The 24031-nt window shown below is 39.5% G+C and overlaps 1 long non-coding RNA gene across 4 annotated transcripts; it reads right to left on the bottom strand.

The window, feature by feature from the left end:
* Positions 1 to 555: 555 nt before the first annotated feature.
* LOC310762024 lies at positions 556 to 22818 on the bottom strand. Of its 4 annotated transcripts, none has more exons than XR_014547798.1 (3): positions 20104 to 22818; positions 8132 to 8259; positions 556 to 1145 (listed from the first exon to the last, which is right to left on the bottom strand). It is a non-coding gene; the product is annotated as an uncharacterized lncRNA (long non-coding RNA). The 4 variants fall into 4 exon arrangements; XR_014547799.1 differs by lacking the exon at positions 20104 to 22818 and adding an exon at positions 8917 to 9605; XR_014547800.1 differs by lacking the exon at positions 20104 to 22818 and adding an exon at positions 8592 to 8909.
* Positions 22819 to 24031: the final 1213 nt, after the last annotated feature.

A 24031-nucleotide genomic window follows, 5' to 3' on the forward strand; every position in this document is an offset into this window, starting at 1 on the left:
TAAAAATGTGTATTCTGTTCTTCATCCACAGATCTCAAGGCAGTTCACAACATAAAATTACAATATAAAAGCCACAAAATACATAATAAAAATGAGAACAAACCAACAATTCATACCCCAATACCCCCCAACAATACTGTTACATGTCACCCCAATCTCCAAGTGGTGTGAGATTCTAGTAGTACCAGGCATGCTTACCAGGGTCTGTGTTTCCTTTTGGAACAACAAAGCACAATAGAGTCTGTGCTATCTTTATCATATATGCTTTATTTACACATATATACAACCTGCATCTAGATGGAGAGAGTGCAGAGCTCCCACATTCCTTCCATTGCTGCAGCCTCCAAGTCAAAGAGACTCCAACCATCATGCCTGACCCTCTCTGCAGACTGCCTGTCTCATGCTCTGTCCCACCCCCCAGCTTGCAAAACTAGCACACCCCCCCCGTTCACTTACCTCCTCACTCACTGCAATTCTGCCTCTCCCTCCTGAAACTCTGGCCCTTTGTCTCTGCTCCTCCCGTCTTATAACACTACAATACAATACAAATTATACATATAATACTAAACAATACTGCTGCAACCCCAGCTACTACTAATTCCATATTTTAAGTAACATAATTAAGCAACAATAATTATATCAAAACAATGTGCTTAAGTAAAATAAACAAGAAGCACAAAAGCAAATCAGGTGCAAAACATCGAAATGCAACTTAATTACATAATTAGCTAGAAAATCTCATTTTACCAAAATCCCTCTGTTTATAATAAGACAATTACCAAGCAAGTTAACAGATGCATGCAGCACGGTAATAATTTTAACATCCCATAGTATGGCATAAATTAAGTACTATCCTTGCACTTAATGCCTTCATATGTATATGCCGTCATACCATGCCAGTGAGAGCTAGAATGAATTCAAAACCTTCAAAGACTAAGCACGTTGCATGCTGCAGTTGAGATTTGCCATAGTAAACTATGAACATTTAAAATGTGTTTAAATGCCCAGATCTGGACAAACATATATGATTTGTGCAGGGAGCCAGTTACAAATTCCTAGGTTACTACTTGCCATGTAGGGTTTTCATTATATAAGCCGTATTTCATGTTACTTTTCTCTTCCGAACAATATTGCCTATAAAGAAGCTGTAAATATGACAAAGTGTTGACAACATTTGATGATCAGAAGGCAACGTACATTCAATAAATTCCTTTCTTTTATTGAAAACTTTGATTAGATTGTTGCTAAAGTCCTCAGGGCATTCTAGAGGCCTTGTGTACAGCATGCAGGTTATTTCCTGTGATAGAGACAAATGCCGGCAACAGTAACCCTTGTGTCACATTTAATTTTGAAGTACCCAGCCAGATCTTTTGTTGGAGATATGTCATACAGAAAACCAGAGTAATGCATTTTGATTCCTAGAAGTTAAGTGTGCCTTAGGAAGATCGGCAGAATTACTTTTCATAGTGTTCTTCCTCTCTTGGAAGAATTTTTTGGCTGCATACCAAGTATTATTATATATATGTCATAAATGTTATTTGCTCATAAATGTTTTGCAATTTTCCTCACAATCATAGATAGCCTGAATTTTTTTTTAAGCAGAAAAATTCAAAACTGACACTCTTTGTCTTATTGTATGTATACTTTTCTCCCACACTACATTCAACAATGCACAGTCTCAGCTACTTTGGTTTATAATATTAGGTGCTACTATCTTGGGAAGTTTAAGTTGGCAATGAAACCAGGAAGTGTACTGAAAAGGAAGACCTTTTTGCCCTTCACAATGTGACTTGGTTCTGACTGTACAATAAGACTTCTGTGCTTAAAGTCTGATGTATGATTAACTTGTGGCTCCTTTAACGTTGAATTCATTACCACTTGAGATAAGGCATACTTCAGCAATCTATTACTTCAGATGCATGCTTTTATTTACCCAAGCCTTTTCTAAATGAATTTTTAAATTATTGTCTGCTGATCATCTTTTGAGTATTGCACTGTTCTTTTAACTATACTATTATGCTAGGTATATATTTTATATTTGTCTTCATTCAGCAGGATAGAACAACTGCAAGACAGAGCCCACTGTGCAGCAAGGAAAGAGAACATATTTATTGCCTAAATACATGAATATCTGCAGAAATTTAATGGGGGGAAACAGCTGGTTTTGAATAATAACCAACCATTCCACTTTCAAGAGCAGATAACAATCTAATAACATTAAAAATAGTAAAGAAATAGTGCAGTAATCTTACACGTTTAATAGTTGTCTAAATGTCAGGATGTCTTTTCTCCACCTCTATTTTATGATGCCACAAAACTACTTATCAGTGTAAAGTGCATTAGGATATATTTACCCTTGTATTTAGGAGCCCTTCAACTTTCAATGCCACAGCATGTGCAATGACTGTAACATTCCTCCATTAACAGACGATGGCTGTGGTGTTGAGAAACTGACATGGACTTTAATATGACTAGTATGGTCCCAAATATGTAATGCACTTAAAAGCGAGATGAGCGCCGCAACCCCATAGTCTCCTTTGACTGGACTTAATTGTCCAGGGGTCCTTTACCTTTTTTTACCTGCACTTAAATCAAATTTCCTGCTTGGCAGGGGGTTGGACTCGATGGCCCTTGTGGTCTCTTCCAACTCTATGATTCTATGAAATATCTAGTCATTCCTTCACTAGTTGTAGGTTCATGCAACAAACCTTTCCTAGCCTTATTTCAGCAATGGCCTAGTAATACTTTCATCAACGGCCCATAGTTCATCATATATGGCCCAGTAATATTAATCCCTCAATGTGGAAGTTCCTAAATTATTGTGGTTCCTAAAACCTGAAGCCACACTGATGGCTCCTTCGCATGTAACAAAAGATATGCTTAAATACAGTACTTTCATTGGACTGTGTGAAGGAGCTTTCATATCCAAAACATGTGCGTAAGATCTGTTTCTGAGAATAAAGCACTTTCTTTACTAACCGCTAATAAAATTGTAAATGAGAGTGGGGAGGAAGAAGTCAGAATTTTAATCAGGGACAGGTAAATAAAGGTAAACGTAGGTTATATGTTTACTAGTCCTAAGCAAAACTACTCTGCAGCGCCATCTGGTGACACTGAGGAGGATAAAAGTTTCCCATGCCACCTTCCTATAACCTTATTTATTGCAGCAAGAACTTAGTTCAACAGATGAATGAAGTAGATGGTGAAGATGTTGCTTCTAAATAAGATACATATGGGCTGTGTGTGTGAGAGAGAGACAGAGAGAGAGAGAGAGAGAGAGAGAGAGAAGTAAATGTGTGGTACAGGGTGAATTTAATGATAAATATTGATGCCCTCAAAGCAGACATATAATACATGACCAAGTAATTTGAAATAAACAAGCCCATTTGATATAACAGGGGCCCAGACTGCATAGCACAATATATATATGATATGTTGGTGTCTGACAGCCCAATTATATGCAATTTTCCTTTTTCAAGTTTGAAGTGATATTTTAAAAAAATATATTTTTAAGTTGCATCCAACTAAAGTCATATTTGGAAAAGATGCACTGAAAGCAATGTCTGCTTTCTGGGTTGCTGTGGGACAATGAAGAGGGCAGGGTAGGTAGCCACAAATGAGTTACCAAAAAAGAAAACAAAAGAGGGCACAGCTTTGCATTAACTTTGCAAGTGCTAGTTGATAGGTAGAGAAATAATTGCTGTAATTTTAACGATGGTGATGATGATGATAATGATTTGTAACCCACCCATCTGATTGGGTTGCCCCAGCCACTCTGGGCAGCTCCAAACAGAAAATTAAAAATGCAATAAAACATCAAACATTAAAAACTTCCCTAAACATCCAAACCTGGTGGGGAAGACTGTCAGCAGGTGACCCATGTGCCCAGTCTGTTGTCCAGGTGCATATGGTTGACAGGCAATTTCAAGCTCCCTGCTCTCCCTTCTTAGAGTTATTTATCTTTAAACTGGACTTGAACTGGACAGTTTTTCAAAGGTAGGACTCCTTCCTCTAGAAGGCTATCCTCTGACAGTAGAGGACCATCCTGGCCACCTTAGAAGGCGGGTAGATAGGCTGCATGATCTCAGCCAACCCTTACTGGCTACAGCTGAGGGATTGTATGGCTTGCCCACCCTCTGCATCACCTGGGCTACTAGTAGGAATATGAAGCCCCTCTGCCTCAATCCTAGATCAGTGCCACACATGTAAAGGGCAACTTCATGCTCATTTGATTTCCAGATAGAAACAAAGCCATTGTTTCATATGTCATGCTGAAGAAGCCTTAATTATCAATGCATCAGTGGTTACTGAGCAGCTTTTGTCTCGCATGGCAAAAGACAGCCTGATGTTGAACGGCTTGCAAAACTTCCTGTGGGTTTCTTTTGAACAAATTGCTATTTGTAGTTTGCATTTCCTGTGTATGCTTCTTCTATACGTAAAGCAATGTTTAAAAATCAAAACAAAACAAAAACCAAAAACAAAGATATAGTGCACAAAATCTTACCGTGTTACAAATGTATACATTAGACTGTTTTGATTACCGTACTTTTTAAAAAAGGAAGTTGGTGGACAACACACACTTTGTTTTGCTTATAGCTGGTTCAAGCCCAATTTTAGGATCTTTTGCACACATTAATAATTTCTGTCCAAGAGCAAAGTTAGGTGCTTGAGTATGTTTAAGTTTCGAAGTTTTGAAGCAAAATGGGCCCACCCATAAAATAAGGTAGCAGCTTCTGCATACCCCAGATACTCTAGTAAATTAAGTCTGTAAATTCAAAGAATTTTTTTTTAAAGCCCAAACCTGCCTTTTGAAATTCTCCAACATCCCGAATCCAGGCAAGATAATGATATGACCATGACAATGACCTGACAGTAATGCTCTCCACTGCCAGATTATTAATATTTTGCTACAAGTGAGAATGGTTGTTGTGTTCTCTGGGACTCACATCCTAGACGGGGACTAGATGTTAATTTGGGTCCTAATTCTTTCCCCAAGCTGTTACAAGGATTCTTTCTGGGACATGTAAAATATATGTTGCTTTTGTCTCTGGGGCATTGTTGGAATTTTGTGGCCTCTCACCTTAGAGAAAGATAAAGTGAACCATTGTAGTTAAATATTGGAAAGGCTAGTTTAAAATGGAAATAAATAGATACATCAGCCTGAGTTGCCAGAACTATACCAGCCCGTTGGCCAAAACAGCTTGCAGGAACAGTTGCCTATTTTGAGATTTCACTTCAGTTACAAGTAGGTTCAACTTCTGTTCCTCTTTTTCACAAAATGGTAAAGGTATGGGATTGCTTATCACAATTTATGCCCCAAGGAGCATAGTAGCTTATAACAATTGTGCAATGACACTACATCTAGCAAGGGCTACAGTAATGGGTTTTGTTTTTATGAAATATGGGGTACTATATATTTCATTTAACCACAACTACAAAATGTGACCCATTGATAGTGTTATGAGTTTGTGGGTGCCAGAATCTTCCTGGGTCCAGTAGGTGTTATAGTTTAATCAAGGCTTGGGGGATTAAAGTGAACACCAGACTCCTAATGCCTGGACCCAGTTCCCCATGTTCAGGATGGCCATTGAGAAAGCAAGGTTCTGGGCCAGACAGCAAATGGGCCAGACAGCCACCTCCCTCCACTCAGAGTTAATTAGAAAACAATGCTAGAGTTGAGGGTTGGCTGTGATGTGACTGAGAGGAAAAATGGTCACAAGCTGGTAAAGGCAGCAAGCTGGAGAGAGGGTTGCAGCGAGAGAAAGAGGGAGAGAGAGCTGCATGATGGTTGATTTCTCTTTGAATCCAAGGCTGTGATTATGGGGGAAACAAGACCCTCTTGGGGTGCTAATCCTGTGAACCCCTCCACCATAGGCTCAGGTTGTATGTATGTGCAAATAAACCATATAGCCTAAATACACCACGGTCTCCACTTTGCCTCATTTCCAAAAGGAAACATGAGTACTTGGAACCCCCGGAATCTCACACTGCTCGAAGACTGGGGTGGGATGCAACAATAGCCATACAATGGAAAATGGATTCATCTGAAATGCAATGGAAGCACAGCTGCTATATATAGGCTCCATGAAACAAATGAGTAACGAAATATGCATTTATAGTACAGAAATGAATTGTAAGGAAAAACCTTCATTCAGAGATGTCATTGATCAGATGACTGGCATCAGTTATATTTGATGTTTGTCCAGTGCTCATAAGAAAGGGCTTAAATTACAGTTGCTTTTGAATGCAAAGCACCTATCTCAGATGTCAGCAGGCACTTCTATCACTCAGTGCCATCAGACACACACATCAATTCCTGCTATAAAAATCAGCTTGTCAGTTTTACAACTCTCCATGTTAGTATAAAAGGCTGCATGCAAAATGATTGCAGATAATTATGGGCTATGGAGTTAAACAGTGGTCCCATTTTTCTGGCAATCTCTCTTTGCAATAATCTTTGTATGACAATGAAAGGCTCCTGAAAAACTCTCTATTACCATCGCGTGCTATAATAAGTATAGCACTCAGGGGATGTTTAATAGAATCTGGAAAAAACAGAGATGAGAACAGCATATTATATCAACCTGCTCATTATGTCATTGATTCAAATTGTTTTAGGCAGCATTTCTTCCTGGAGACTGTCCAGTTGAACAGGATATAGTAAAGTCATGCGCTCCTGATACTTAATTGAACTATTATGGGTAAATGTTTTCTTTCTTAATTTAGTTCCGCTATTCTTCACCATAGTTCCATGCAAATTAAGACAAAGTACTTTCCTTGGTACATATACTTTCCCAGTGCCTGTGATGATTCTCATCCATCAATGCATTTCCAGCAAATGCACATTATATTGTATTTCATTTCTCTCTTACTATTGTACAAATCCCAGATCTCCTGCTTATCAGGGGAGGGTGGGGGACACACACACACCACATATTCAAATCACAAAACACTAGATTATGCAGTTAACATAACATGTAGTTATCTTTACCAAACTAACAAACAAGCAAGCAAGCAAGCAAGCAAGCAAGCAAACAACATGTAGTTTGGCCCTTACTCCAAGCAGGTTCATATCTCCAATCTGTAAAAGCCAATCCATATACGCACCACTGTAGCAAGGAATTTTGTGCTTAGGAAGCCTAAGGATGCATCAGTAGGAGAAATACAACCAATACAGCAACAGGGAGCCAAAAAGGTTTGAAATCATACAGTTGTATTACATAGCCATAAAACATGGATTTTTATTATGACTTTTTTATTTACTTCCCAGAATACAGGAAGGGGGATGGGAGAGAATTTTGATTCCATTCACATTTAAAGGAAAATTTACCAGATTCATACTTTCTGAAACAATGTGAACCAAAACACAGCCATCTTTCAACTTTGCACTTTTCCAAATTTTGCAATGCAGCTCTCCAGTTGTGTAAAAAAATGCATAAAGTGTGCATAAAAATGCATTATAAGTGAAAAATTGCCCAGAAAAATGTGTGTATTAGGCAAAATTGCATATACAGTGGTACCTCGGGTTAAGAACTTAATTTGTTCTGGAGGTCCGTTCTTAACCTGAAACTGTTCTTAACCTGAAGCACCACTTTAGCTAATGGGGCCTCCTGCTGCCGCTGCGCCGCCGGAGCACGATTTCTGTTCTCATCCTAAAGCAAAGTTCTTAACCCGAGGTAATATTTCTGGGATAGTGGAGTCTGTAACCTGAAGCGTATGTAACCCGAGGTACCACTGTATAAATCATGAACCCATCGAATTATAGATGTGCATATTAAGAGAAATTCACACTAAATTGCTGATGAATTTCTGCGAGGCCTTAAAAAAATAAATCCCAGACCCTCATGGAGATGTGGAGAATTGAATTAAAGACTTAAAATGGGAAACTGAGAGAAACAAAAATTGATGGATTTGACCATCTAGCAGGAAGACAGGAGCATGGTTGCTTCTTACTGGGCAAGCAGACACAATACTGCCTGTGAGCTTTTCCTTCAAGGTCTGAAAGAAAAAAGAGCCATAGACATGCTTAAAAACAAACAGTAAAGGGGTCAAGAATATCTAAGAAGGCAAGAACCCCACAACCATAATGTGGCTTCAGGCCTGCAAGTCTTAAAATGTTTCTGAAACTTACTCAGCTTCCAGATTTTCTGTTCCCCTGGTGGAGCGCCATCTTCGCAGAGTGCTGGCCGGAACAGGGTATTTCAGGGTATGAAATGTCTCAACAGAGATTATGTGGTGAAACTAAAGATCCGTGTAGAACTGGAACACAAAAATGAGTGGAGGTTACCGCTGCTGGTAAACATGTTTCTGAAAATACTAAATTATCTTCTAAGATTTAACTTCCAGAGATTCAGAAGCGTTCGGGGCGGTGGGGAAACCAGTCTACTACAAAATGCATAATCCTGCAGATATTGTTTTATTTGTAAGTTTTCTTACTTGTCCTTCACCACAAGAGCCAAGCCCAGGTCACACCAATACAATTAAAAGCAAGAAAAAACAGTTTATACAATTATAAAAAAGTAAAACAGTTCTTAGAAAACCAGCACAGTATAAGATAAACAAAACAGAAGAGGTGGATCCAACCAAAATACCTAAGACTAGGATAAAGAAGTGTGTTTCCAGCAAGCAGCGGAAGTTGAATAATGACAGTGCTAGATGCACCTCTGTGGGGACTGAATTTTACAACACAGGGACTGCCACAGAGAAAGCCCTCTTTGGGTCACCATTCCCCACACTTCTGAGGGTGGTGGAACTACTGAGAGACTTTCCTCTCCTGATCTTAACACTCAAGAGGATCATAGGGATGGAGTGTCATTTGAGATATTCAAAGGATATATATTCTGTATACTTTATACAATAGGCTTATATACCAGCTTCACATTTTTGTCTTAATTGTTTTCAAAAGCAATTACATACCTGTGTGTTTCACAAGCCAGACCCAGAAACAAGCTGTCATTTCCCCCTTGTTTTGCTACCATTAATTTCTAATGAACTCATCAATTTGAACTGAAGAGTTTCACATTTATATTGTTTCAATTCAACAATATATTCCATCGCAATCTTCCAAAATGTTTTTAAGCCGTTTCGATGTTGAAGCAGATTCCCAAGGGTGTCTTTTCATTATTTCACAATTACACAAAAGATATTTCTGAAATTGGCTCTGGTTATTTTATTGCAAGCGTAACTTTAAAACAAGAGACCCATTTGCAAATTACATCCTAATCCATTATAGACAATGAGAAATGATAAGTGTCTTAATATGAAGGGAATTTCATAACAAAGCAAATAAGACTGTCCCAAGAGGTTCCATAACTAGCAGCAAGATGAGGTGGTCGCCTCCACTTGCCTTATTGGTGGGCCAGGCCCAGTTGGAGGGCAAACCTGTGAGTGTGTGGGCCCTCTGTGAGAATAGGAAGTTCCCTGATTGTTTGCTTTCCAACTCAGGGAGATTGAAGCAGGAGTGGACATTATCCTTGCTGAACCCCTCATTAAGTAGCACTTAATGGCTGACCCATATGTATGCTTCTGACTGTTACTGCAAATTTCCTGCAGTCCTTGAACTGTGAATACTTCCAGTATGAGAAAAGTAGAGTCCTACAACTCAACATTTGTTGTTGTTTTTTAAATAATATTTATTGAAACTTTTTTAATATTATAAAAAAACAAAAAACAAAAAAAGACAAAACAGAAAAATAGAAAGAAAAAATACATCCATCATTCTCAAATTTTCAACTTTCATTACCTTCTTTCTTTGACCTCCTCCTCCTCCCCTTTCTTGTATCCTGGTTAATAATTATCACAGCAAATCCTTTCCATAGTTCATAATATTTTGTCCTTACATTACCTTAATCTATTTTCATCTTGTCTTATAGCAAACCTTAAAACTTAAAACTTAACTCTTATTTTTACCAACTTCTCATAACCATATCATTAACCTAATTCTTTAAACATTTTTACTAGAACCAAGTAGTTCCATTTCAACATTTTTATAAAATTCATCAATTATTTTAAAACAATCCTAATGATAAAAGAAAAAAAGGATAAAACAATCCAATCTTCATCCAGCGTCCCTTCCTCCTGGTCCCGGATTTTGTCAGTCCTTTTTGTCCCATTAATCTAGCGCATTAACCTGGTATCCTTATATCCGAGGCCCTCAAGTCTCTTCCATGTCCCTTCCGCGGCTCTTCTTCATATTTTCCTTTCACTCGTGGGAACTCCATCTTAGTAATGTTTTTGACCCTTTTCAGCAAATCAGCCCCATTTCCATAGTCCAGACTAAACTCCATGTAATATTTAAACACCTGTTTCAGATTCCCTCCAAAATTAAGAGCCCCCACAACTCCAAATATCTGATGGCCCATTACCAGACTCAGAAAGTCCAAGCATCCCTGCATAGGAGGGTCAATCCAACCCCCCATTTCCAAACCAAACCAAACTTTATCTTTCCAAATCTGGTTTTTTCCAAATTCATTTATCAAATCCAAAGGCTCATATTCCTGCAGGGCCGCAACTCCCTCCATTTCTGGCACCCAGGATTCAGCAGCATCCTCTTCTCTCATCTGTGCTGTCATAGCACACTCCTGTTTTAGTTCCTGGGTAAGCTCCATGTAGTTTCCTACCGCCTGTTCAAAAATTCTGGCCGCATTAGTCATCAAATCCGTCTTCTGACTTAGCTGATCCAATAGGGCATTTATTTTACAGAAAGCACCCAACAGAGCTTCTGAAAACATTGTCCTACAAGGTCACAAGTCCTTTCCCACGATTGTAATCTATAGCAGCTGCAAGCTCCTGAAATTGGTTACAATTTCACAGTCTCCCTCTAGGGGGAAAACTTCTGTTTATTCTTTCTTTTAAGAACAATAACAACAAAGTTTCTTTTTTAAGATATTCTGTCAATATTTGTTCCTTTAAAATGCGAGAGGAAACAATGGAATCACTATGTTACTTTTCTTTTAACTGTCTGTCAAAAACATTTGTCTCTGGTCAATGAGCTTCAAACGTCAGTCCTGACACTCCGCTCCAGGATCAGGACGGTGGAAAGTTACTTTACTTTAAACTCACTTCTGCAGGTTTAAACAGTCCAAAAAGAAATCCCCCTTCTTCTCCTGCTACCGAAGGGGGGTTCCACGATTTTAAATGATGAAAGCCAATCCCTTAAAAGTAATTTTCTAAGCTCTAGTTTACGTTGTCTTTGCTTTATTCTGACTACAAAGAAACGGAAGGCTGACTTCCTGTTTAGACCTTCCCGTTTCAGTACCAAATTGAGATAAATTTTGAGTCCAATTCCTCTCTTCTGGCCAGTCCTTATTTAAAGTCCAGTTGTTCAAGATTTAAGTACTCACGGGTGATTCTTTAGATGCCAAATTGTCCCAGGAAAAAGGCAGCGCTCTCCGGCAACGGCTATGCGGCTTCGCTCCACGGAAAAAGCAGTTGACTCACAGCACCGCGCCACTTCCCCCTCTTCGCTTCGGAGCCCGTTAATGGGTTCCTTTGCGGGTTGGGGGGGCGCTAAAGGTGCCCGCCGAGTCCCATGGTCACAGGCTTCACCCGCCTGTGATTTTTTAAAGGGTCCCCGCTTCGCCGTAGCGGAAATGACCCGTTTCGCGCAGAGCTGGTCCCTCCAGATCAGAGGGAGACCGCCATTGTTGATGGCGCCACCCCGGAAGTCCTACAACTCAACATTTGGTCCCATCTGTGTTTTGGTTTGTTCCATGCCTTCAGTATCAGATTATTAGAGGTAAAGGGAAAGCAACAACTCAGCAACATGGTTTCCTTTATATTGTATGCTGATAAACAAAATGTGTAGTACATTTTTTTGCTTCTTAAAAAAGAACCACATTTATCAAGATTTAATTTTTAGTATCTGTCTTTCATCAGCATTGTACAAAGTTAATTCAGCTAGAAAACAACTCCCAAGAGCGATGTTGTACTTAAGGCTGATAGCCACAGACTACAATCTAAGCCTGTCTCTGGTTTGCTGAAAAAATGTCTACAAATTGATCATATTGGTCCTTTGCTGTAGATTCACACAATTAAAAGGAAGCGCAAGAAAGTGAAAGATGATTAATCGTCATGAACTTCTTATTCTGTTTAAGCTTCTGGGAATGCACGCCACATTTCCCCATAAGGATTATTTGTTTTAGTGTTGTGATATATCACCTATCTGCTTCTGAATATTTAAGTGGGACGTTACTTTTGGCAGCAAAACTAGTTTTGAAACTTTAATGAGAAGTGGAAATAGAAGACAGACAAGATGCCAAGACATTTTCTGGTTAATCTTATTCTGCCATATTCTGTTGTTAAGCACTCCATATTGCTGAGCGCATGTAGAAATTTGAGAAACTGGTGGGCATCACCACAAAATGGCTGCCATTGGGAGAGCATGGCTAATCACAAAATGGCTGCCATGAAGCCTAGCTAGTCACAAACAGGTAACTGAGTACAAGGCAGAGGGTGGTTCTGAGTGCCGGCCCCTGCAACCCCATCCTTGTTACTGCTTGCTGTCACTGTCTATTCACTGCCATTGTTGAATATGTGAACAGCAACAAGAGGGAGGAGATGCTGGGCAGGCCCTATTGGGTGGAGTGAGGCAGCTGCATCAGGCAGCCAAAGCAACCATACTAGCTGTTCCTCCTGAATCCCCCCAGCTATTCACCCTACTGGAAGACAGCAGTGTATGCTACATGACCTGCTCTGCACCTCCTAAGATGGCTGCAGGAGTGGTGAATGATACTGTCCTCTATCCAGCACTGAAATGAGATGCAACTTACAAGTCCAGTCAGTTTGTGTGTGGACCAGTAGGGGTATTATTTTGTCCTTGGTCTCAGGTAGCGAGCTGGCTCAGAGAAGAAAGGAGAAAGTGCTTAGCACTTTCCCTCTTGACAGCGGTGTAAACTGGACTCAGAGGGAGAGGGCAAGCAAACCGGGCACTCGTGGCTGTGGCAAAGATGTAGGCCCACTGAGGGTTTATGTGGCGTTTGCCTCCTAGGTGGGTCACAAGGAAAGGGTTAAAAATGAGTGTAATGTGATTGGCCAGTGGAAACTGATAGAAGGAGTTAGGGTTAGAGGGGGTGTTGTGTGAAAGTCAGTTGAGAGTTGGGAGTCGAAGAAGGAAGAGGGAGGAATAGTGTGTGGGTTGGTCGAGTTGTGTGGTGAAAGAGTGAGAGGAATTATTAGGTGGAGTCAGATAGTCGGGATAATCAATTTGAAGTTGTTAGGAACAAATAGGACAGTTAAGGAACTAAGATTAAGAAACTGCCAAGAAAAATTAACTGTAACTATAAGCTTGTTCATGCCTATAAAATAAACTTGATTATTTGTTAATGTTAACAACTGACTGGACTCTGTGTGTACCTGTGAGGAGAAACGGGTTGGTGGCAGCGAAGAAAGCAATTACAGTGGTGGCACAGGGTCAATAGACTGTCAAACATCCGGGGGCCCTGTGTGATCGCCACAGTATCTTACCCAAGGGCACCTGCAAACCTAAAACTAGAACCATATGGGTGTATGTTCTGGGTTCATTGTCTTGAGCAATGAGTTAGGTTACCATGAAGACTATAAATCTATTTAAAATCACATGAGCTTACTGTCAGTGACAAGAATGTTTAGCAAAAGTATTTTAATAACATTATCCCAGCTGCGTTCAGATTAGAAGATAAAGCTGCAATGATGTAACAATATTAAGTTGCATGGTAATAATGCATGACAGTGGCGTAGCGTGGGGGGTGCAGGGGGGGCCGGCCGCACCGGGCACAACATCTGGGGGTTAGGGTTAGGGTGCGCAAATCCACGGGTTAGGGGGCGCAAATCCACGGGTTAGGGGGTGCAAATTACTTGCCTTGCCCCGGGTGCTGACAACCCACGCTACGCCACTGATGCATGAGGCTGTGGTTATCATAAAATATATATTACACCATGGTGTTATAAAAACAAAATTGTGCACCAAATACACACAGGTATTGCAATGCTACCCCAAGGCAATGCAGCAATTGGAATTGGCTCATTATTAAGAACAGAATTTGTTTTCTGTGTGCTTCAGAAATATGAAGTCAGCAAACAAGTAAAAACAGCAGCTGTTTTGGCGAAGCTTACAAAAATTAAATTGCCCTTTTAGAACTTATCAGTGCCCCCACAATCCAAGTATTTACAAATATAAAGAGTAATCACATATAATTTAAAAAGTGTTTGTTTTTATAGCTTTTCTAAGCTTTATTGGGGGCCAAGAATTGCTTGCATAACCATTGTTCAAAAAAATTTGTTTTTCTGAGCAAGCATTTAGAGCCTAGTATAAGAAGACCTTGGGGTGGATTAGACACATCTGTGTCCCATAGCAACTGGTAAATTTAGTGTTGTCATAATTTTTATAATTAGTCTTAAAATACTACAATCTTAAATGTTTAAAAATTAACTTCAGGGAAGAAAATGAAAGAATATTTAATGGAGTGTTCTCTATTCCTCACAGAAACTATTCTTGTCATTCACATTGAACCCCCCCTTACAATTTTAGGTGCTCCTTTTGGTTGCTGGAAAATAAAACTGAGCCCAAAGTTAAAACTTTAAAGGTTAGGTTCACTCCCAAAACAGATAGTCAAGCGCTGTAGCTGTGCCTTTGGGGGCAAAACAGTATTTCTCAACTTTTAAGGAGAAATTTGTAATAGAATGTAAAACCAACATTACACCAATCAGAAAAAAGTAAAGACCCGCAGTTGGATCTCTCCCAAGTACTCCTCACTTCCAAGAATAGTTTTTGTGAAGAATATAGAAAATCTCTCCCAAATCCTACTGGTAGATAATAAAAGAGGTTGATTCACTCATAGCGACTGCACTGTTAAAAATAGTACATCCTGAAATAGCTGATGAAAGGGAAAGGTATAGCCAGACAACAGATAAACAAGTCATAATAGCTTGAGTTCCAGAAACATTTGACATGTATAACTAGCAAATGGTTTATTGATTAGATATTAAAGTACTGAGCCAGAAAATATAGCATCCCTACAGCACAGTTAAAGGTTTGCTGTATTTTGTTTCCCTCTAGACAGCTTTAACTGTAATGTCTCCTGTTATCAGTATTGCAGGTGCTGCTGTTCCATAAGCTCAAATTGTAATATAATCCAATTTTTAGAGCTTTAGCAACACCAATTGTTTTCTGTGTGAGTATCAAGCATATTGGATGGCCTGAGACCTCCCTCCTTCCTTGCATGGGAACAGGAATAGCTCCCATCTCTAAAGCTATGGTATGTGCCCTAAGCCTTTGCTTTTCCTATGACCTTGAGACAAGGCCAATGCTTAGGTAACTGACCATGGAATAAATTTAAGTTTGAAGGCCAGTTTATAGGCAACCTAGAGGCAGGGCCAACCCATGCATGAGGCAAGGGGAGGTGACTGCCTCAGGCAGCAGGATCCATAGGGATGGCAGATCTAGCCTTCAAGGAACACATCACCCATTGCAGCCGCTGTAGCGCCAATAGTAACTGTAACACACTCCTTGGAGGCCGGATCTGCCATGCCTTCAGTAGTCCCCACCCCAGATGCTACCTCCACAGTAGCCAGCTGGTCTTCTACCATTATCTGGGCTACAACAGAACCATTTTGCGGTTTGCCTCAGGTGCTCAAATGTCTTGAGCGGGTGCTGCCATAGCCTTTGCATGCTGAATGAGAAGCATGCTGCTCTACATTACGTTATCTGCAAGGTGGAGGGGCAGGTGTGCAACTTCATGCCAGACCTGTTAAATAATTGCCATTATGTAAGTAAGATGTCTTTCCTTTCTTCAGAGCCTAAAGAAGATGGAACAGAAGGACAGAGATTGGCAACAGTGTAGTGGTTGGCAAAAGGAACTAACTTGATTGCAGCTAAGGGGCTCATCAGTATTGCCAATTAAGTACTGGCACAACATTTTTGTCAGCATGATTCATGTCAGTCCGGAAAGAGCTGGTGCCAGATTTGCACAGCTAGCAACGATCACTCTTAAATACAAATCTAGCTAAGAAGGAAAAAAACTGGTTGGTTGGTTGGCATCTGTCTGTCTTGGGAAACAACAGAAGAGTGTGCATTCGTGGTAAAGTCAAACCATTGGAGAGTTATAGCACCTGCTGTGGCTCTAGAGACCAACACATGAGAGGCATGTTTTGTTATGGGTGGAACACGTGGAAGGCATCCGGTTGTGCTGATATGGGTGTAGGATGCCGTTTCTTCTTTCTATGTTCCTCATTTTGGAGTTATTCATGTGGGACATGGGATTCTTCTTCTGTAATGCTTTTAATGTAAAATAGGCCTAGAACTAGTGTGTCATTTTCTGCTCATTGATTTTAGTATGAAATAGAATCCAGGAAGGGACGCAGGTGGCGCTGTGGGTTAAACCACAGAGCCTAGGGCTTGCCAATCAGAAGGTCGGCGGTTCGAATCCCCGCGACGGGGTGAGCTCCCGTTGCTCGGTCCCTGCTACTGCCAACCTAGCAGTTCGAAAGCACATCAAAGTGCAAGTAGATAAATAGGTACCGCTCAGCCGGAAAGGTAAACAGCGTGCCCTGCTCTGGTTCACCAGAAGCAGCTTAGTCATGCTGGCCACATGACCCGGAAGCTGTACGCCGGCTCCCTCGGCCAATAAAGCGAGATGAGCGCCGTACCCCAGAGTCGGTCATGACTGGACCTAATGGCCAGGGGTCCCTTTACCTTTACCTTTTACTAGAATCCAGGAAGTGTACCAATCACCACTAAGGGAAGTTTGGCTGCTACTATGAAGGAATGCATGGTTTGCTGCTGTTTAAAAGGCCATTCGTGTGTGCAGCTAAATGGCATCTATCCATCCATCCATTCTAGGGTCCTCCAACATGTTTATAAGTACACACTTGATATATTTCCAGCCACAAAGTGGTCAACAACCCAATGAATGACTGTATACAACAATAATGACACATAAAAGCAGTGAGAATTGGATGCCAATATCTCCTCCCATCTCATTTGATACTTAGCAGCCTTTTAGATCTTGGCACCCAATTACAATGCAAGTATTTAACCTTTACATGACCACTCAACTTGGAAACTGGAGAGCAGAAGACAACAAGCTTCATGAATTAAAAATCCTCCCTGAATTAAAAGCCCAGAATAGGTCAGATCATCAGATGACATCCCTTGATCTCCATAATCTCTGGTCAAGCTAGCTCACAAGTTTGAGCAATTAAGAGACGTATGTTATCTGCTGATGTTCTTTTGCATTCCTGTCCCTCAGTCCTTTCTTGGCTGCAGAAAATCCAGGACTAACACTATTGTACTGCCTCCTAGAATCATACAGTTGGAAGGGATGCTGGGGGTCATCTATTCTATCACCCTGCAATATAGGAATCTCCACTAAATCATACATTACAGGTGGTCATCTAAACTCTGCTGAAAAAAACTCCAAGCAAGTTACGTCAATCTGAGGGAGTAGTCTGTTCCTGTTGAACAGTTCCTACTGTCAGAAAGTTTGTCCTAGTGTTTAGTTGGAATCTCCTTTCTTGTCACTTGAATCCATTGGTTTGGGTCCTAGCCTCTGGAGCAGGAGGAAACAAACTGGCTCCATCTTCCATGCGACAGTCCTTTCAATATTTGAAAATGGCTATCATATCTCCTCTGTCTCCTCTTTACTAGGCTAAACATACCCAGCTCTGTCAACTGTTCCTCATAAGGCTTGGTTCCAGACCCTTGATCATCTTTGTCGCCCTCCTCTGCGCATGTTCCAGATTGTCAATATCCATTTCAGACTGTAGTGCACGATACTCCATGTGTAGCTTCAGCCTCATTTGGAGAGAGATCAGGTAAAGCCTGCTTTTAGCAGCAAGCTATTAACATAGGGAAAACTGGTACAGTGATTTTGGGGGCAGGGGGCTGGTGGATTGCCAGCTGCTTGAATTCAAGCATATTTTATGTTTGCTGTTTATATTGACTGAATGTTTTTAGACACTGATTTTGTTTTTTTCTGTAAACTTGCAAAAGTTTGTGATAGAAATGATTTAAAGCAGCAATCCTATACACACTCACCTGAGAGTAAAAGCCACTGAACTGTTATATTATCTTTTTTAAGACTCTGAAAATTACTATTTTACAGCATTTGTCAATGTATTATTGCCAAAACAAAGGTGATAAGAAAACAAGAAGTTAAAATAGCTTATCATAACAGGGGAGAGCAACTGTGCCTTAATTAATGACCCATGATAAATTAAATTTAAAAAGTTAATGTAAGGAAATACATAATCAATCTAGAAAGCCTATTTTCAAGAGTGATTCCTTTTCTTTTAGCAAGCAAGGGGAAAACCCTATCTCCAGCCAGCCTCATTGTAGGAATAAAAAGATAGTTGATATGCATAAAGGAGGAAAGTAACCTGTATTCAGTAATCTAGATTGTATACCCTAATTAAGTTTCCTTTCAGTTACCAGCATTGTAGAGATACAACCAGAATGAATGCAAATACTCTCCTGCAGGGTTTGCCCACAGATAACAGCAGTGAGGTTTCTCAGCCTGTTGCCGTGGTTACTAGGGCACAGCAACTCATTAGCTGCATTTTAAAAGTTTTGAATATCTCTGTACCTGAGGTCTCAAATTTAAAAGCGAGCAAACAGATCTAAATGAAATAAAGGCCAGCCTTGAACTTTTACCCCTTCTTCCTCCCACACTATCAAACAAATCCAAAGAAATCGCTTTAAAACATTCTAAAGTAGATAAGAAAAACTTGTATTGGAGGTGGTTTATGGTTCGAACTTGGATCTGAAATGTAAGCAGAAAGAAATTAGGTGGCTTCTTTCTAGCTTGCTATGTAACCCACAGATAGAGAGGGGTCAGGAAGGGTTGTCTATAATGGTATTCAGATGGTAATTTATAAAGAAGATCTTTAGCATTTTGGCTTCATGCCTTATTCTTTTATTGATTTGTTGAATGACCTTGGGCAAGGCAATTAACTTCTGTGTATCTCAGTTTTCCCCATTAAAAAAAAAAGATTATTACCCACATTTGTAAATTACTACTTCAGTATGTGAGTTAAAGAAAGATATCATTTGTCATTCAAGAAAATGAGTTTTCCAGTTTGAATATGGAATTAGGCACTTTGTAGTGCTTCTACTGTTCACATGAAATAGTTTCACAGAGAGTTGTCGATCTTTAATTTTTCTACCTTTGCTAATGGTTAAGACATATCAGCTAAATATTGCTGTTGGCTGTGTATTTTTAAGATTAAAAAAGGTTAACATCCTTGTTGATTCATAATTTTGAATAATTTGACAAATGTTTGCAGTAGCGCCAGTTTTCTTTTGAGGTGGTTGAGATTTATATTATGAAATTTGTTTTTAAAATGTTAAAAGTGCAAGAAAATATGGTTAATATCTCACTGCCAAAAAGTGTTATGACTGAAAAACTATTATACACAGTATTTATTTCTTGCCATACTCACTTTGTGTGTTTCACTTCTATTGTGGTACATCAAAAAGGATCTCAAGCTTTCCATAAAATTGGACAGTCTAATTTCCAAGATTATTTTATAATGAATAATTTCCATCATCACCAAAGATTGCAAGGCACTTCGTTATTCATTAATTTTCTTATGTATTTTGCAGTTAAAGAACCAGCTGTGATCAACGGATTGTTTACCAGACAATGATGCTCTTTTTAAAATAGATTGTCCAAAAAGTCACAGCAAGAAACGGTGAAAATTTAGAAGTATGCCTTCCCCTATTTTTAAAAATAATTTATATATAAGTATCCTAAAGTTCATGTCTGAAATATAAATTATGTCTACCAAATACATCAGGGGTGCCAACTGAAACCTCCCTTCCTATGCAAATAGCAACTTCAGGGAGTGGATTTTATTTGGACGTGTGAGGAAAGAATTTAACTCTTCCTCTCCCCCTCCTTGGGTTGCATTGCTAATTGGTCCCATCAGATGGGATTCACCATTTGTTAATGCATGTTAATTAATGCTGTTAATATAACAACTAGTTTGACCTGTTGGCAATTGAAGCTTGGCTTTGTACGATCTTGAGGTAACAACAGGACTTGTGATGATCAAACCTGTAGAGTTCTGACTTTCTATTTTTGTCAAGGTAAATGATAGGTCTGGTGTGGCATTATAACACTGTACCATAAGGGCTTCCTGATGGGTGACTTAAGATGATCCCAGATAATATTGGGTTCTGAACACAGGTGTTGTAGCCCATTTGGAAAGTTCCAGGAAACATCTGCTGAAATAGAAAGGGTTGACTCATAAATCATACTGCTGGATGACTACAAATAACTACGGTATCAAATGAAAGTTTACCATGACATGCCTAAAACCAGTTCATAAGCTGTCTTTCTGAATCATCATACCAAATGCCGAGGGAATTTTTTTACAGACTTCTGCTTCCTCACCTTTCAAATCAAGCAGCAAAAATGCCATTTGATCTGCTTACAAATATTCCTTGTGCATTCCGTGAATGTACTTGTGGGGGTGTAGTAGCAAAGTGGCAGGCTTTGCTCCCAATCTATGCAGGTTTGTTTGAACATCTGGAAAGAGGTCCCTTGAAAACACCTAGGTTGTGGGTGTAACCTGCTGTCAAACTGCCCCCAGAGGCATGCTCACTGAACACATGAAGAGCATATGAAAAGAACTGGAAAGTAAAAATTGGTTTAGAGAAGATTCCCCCCCCCCCCCGTGAGCCAGATTGGAAACGGAACTAAAGAACAAAATGTGGTCTCACATCTGAGCAAACATGCTTTGCATCTGGCTGCAAGCTGCCTTTATTTACTCTGCCACTGATAGGTAGCAACCAGAACCTTGATTGTAAGCTGCCCTGAGAACTTTGGTTACTGGGCAGTATAGAAGTGCAGTAAATAAAATACTTAACTACACACAGTGTTATAAATTTTTGTATAATGACACGGAAACTTGTGGTTCTTCAGATGAATACTTGAAATTGTAATATTCTTAAGTGAGCCCTTTGTGCATCTGTCCACACAGCTGTATAGCTTTCTGTCAACCTCACACCACAACGCACTCCAGGAAAACAGAACAGTTGCTTTATTATACAGTGTTAAACAGGACTGCCCCTGAGGCTGGCTTACATAGAACTGAACTGGTAGAAGACTGAAACACCCATACACCCACACCATAAATCCCATAAAAGCAGCAGTGGTTGCAGGCAATTTCATTTTAACCTTTTACACACCACGACAAGTACTTATGAAAACTGCAGATGACAAGTAGATTCCTAAAAGGGATTACCGTACATCCTGTGTGCGTGAGAATGGAGCTTGTCCCTATTTTCTATCTGGACTCGTAGGGTTGCCATATTATGAAAAGCAAAAAAGGTGACACATTTACCGACTTCTACTTTTAACTATGGATCACTATGACAACTCTACCCATGAAAAAGAGGACATGCCCTGGAAAAAGAGGACGTATGGCAACCGACTATGGAGAAGAAGGGCACCATATGTTTTTGCTCCCGTCTTGGAGGTTAGAAGCGTCATAGCTAGTTCAAGATATAGGGTCCCATCGAATGCTGCTGTTCTGCTAATACAGCAGAGTTTTGCTTGCACAACAGTAATTCCACCTCTCCTATACCTTGCAGCCTGCCATTAAAATATAGTCCAGAAAGTTGGAGGATTCTCCAGAGCAGATTTTGCAGGGGCATGAGGGGAGTCCCATCATGTTTGAGAAACTTCATGTACACAGCATTAGATAAAACCCATAGATTCATAAATTTGGAAGCCATTTTTGGTCATCTGGTCCAACCTCTTGTATTGAGCACTACGCTTAAATCAACTTTGACAGATGCTTTTCTAGTGTCTCTATGCAGCTCCATAATTGCTTTGTAAAAATTATTTAAGCAAGAACATATAATTCAAAAACATACAAGAATAAATAAAGAATACAATTGAATAAAAATAAAAATGAAATATACATGTTATTTAACAAAAATATTATTTTAGCATATTTTGATATTATTTTAGTCTCTGACCTGAGGTTGTTTTTCCTGTTTAAGTTGGTTATTTGAGAACTAAAGATTTTGAAAAGACGAAAAGAAATATAATATACAAAAAGAAATCTGGGATCTTCTGCTTACAAAGCATGTGTTATATCAAGCTTTGCACACTTTCTATTTTCTACCTATTCAAAATATTTCTAGTCTCCCATTTATGTAAAATGAAAACATAGATGTACATTCAATTTAAATAGTTATTTTGTTACTCTTGAACAAGTCTGAATTTTTCCTTAAATTACAGCCAAGAACAAAATGTCTGATCAGCATATTTTAATTTCAGGAAAATTAATGTTGTTACCACTTTCTTATGTTTTGCGAGATTATCTCCACTGGGAAGATGGTATGAAATTAAAGCATTCATCTTCCACAACTGACTAGTAGGCCAAATGTGTTATTTAAGATGACCAAGACCAATCAGCGGAAATATATCTCTCTTATGTTGTGAAGTGGGAGGAGATAACAAATCTGAAATTACTTTCTCTCTGAAATATGTAATGGGACAAAATACTGCTGCCTGTTAAAAGCTACTGTGTAACTTATTGCAGCACATTAATAACTGGCTATTAAATATAATGATAACTGTATTGCAAGACCAGATTTGCTTGTTTTAAAGGTTCACGTTTCGTCTTTATGCTGACAGTGCAACTTGCTAAGTGAGTGTAGCAAGATCATTCCCCTGGGAAATGAGTCATTTTAGATTAACCAAGATGCACTCTGGTTTCCACAGGATTGTATTAAATGATACTTTACTTTCTATGTTCAGCTTCATAGATCTTTACTGATAATTTCATCTCATTTTAGACTGTTTTCCTTGCTGGTGCTGCAGTTTTAAAGACTATAAATGGTCTTTTTTTAAACAAAAATTATCAGTGACAAACCTTTTGTAAACTAATTTGGTTACATATGCAGTGACAGTATTGCAGCCAATTGATTAATCCAAGGTGCAATTATTGCCAATTGAAAAAGAATGTGATATAAAATATTTTAAAGAAATAAATGTATTAAGCATCTGAATAGGTTTGGAATTTAAACTAGTACCCTGTGCTTCCAGGTCCCTTGCTCTCTAGGTCTTACTCTACAACACTGAAACACTTTAACTTATCCTGCTCTAAGCTTGTTACAAGGTGATTTAAGGATTATTTACCTAAACTGAGTACCTGGTGGGTGTAGAATAAGCATTAGGGGAGATTGTCCTGTTCGATTCAGTCTGTTTAAAGCCGGTTTGTGCATCTATTGCTATGCACTAAAGTTTGCTTTTGGCACACCATCACAAATGTTGCCTTTGAAATACCTGGGGTGAAGTTCCAAAGGCAGAATGATGCCTTTGCTAGGAAATGCACATTAATAGTAATCACTGGGCTGGGAACCAACAAGGGCAGGTTTTCCTTTAGCTATCACATTATCTGATGGTCATGCTGAGTAGGTTACATGTCTATTTGAAAAATGAAGTGTAACCCTGTACTTTTGCAGAACATTTTGGGATGAAAAACAGTATGTTCTTTTGCTCAGTGAAGTGCATGGCAGTAGGTAAAAGATCATCTGGTTGGCAATGAATGTGAATCTCCTAAACTCTACAGCTAGGAATCTCATAAGTATGTGGCCTCCATCACCCCTCTCCCACAGTCACCTTTTCTTATAAAATAAAATGTTTAAGTTCCTCTGATGATTTTAAAATGAAATCAGATACAGTGGTACCTCGGGTTGCATACGCTTCAGGTTACGTACGCTTCAGGTTACAGACTCCGCTAACCCAGAAATAGTACCTCAGGTTAAGAACTTTGCTTCAGGATGAGAACAGAAATCGTGCGGCGGCAGTGCAGCGGCAGCAGGAGGCCCCATTAGCTAAAGTGGTACCTCAGGTTAAGAACAGTTTCAGGTTAAGAACAGACCTCCAGAACGAATTAAGTTCTTAACCCGAGGTACCACTGTATACAGTTGTGTTGTTGTTTAGTCGTTTAGTCGTGTCCGACTCTTCGTGACCCCATGGACCAGAGCACGCCAGGCACTTTTGTCTTCCACTGCCTCCCGCAGTTTGGTCAAACT

The sequence above is a fragment of the Podarcis filfolensis genome (assembly GCF_964270895.1).
Source record: "Podarcis filfolensis genome assembly, chromosome: 4".
In the NCBI taxonomy this organism is placed as follows: domain Eukaryota; kingdom Metazoa; phylum Chordata; class Lepidosauria; order Squamata; family Lacertidae; genus Podarcis; species Podarcis filfolensis.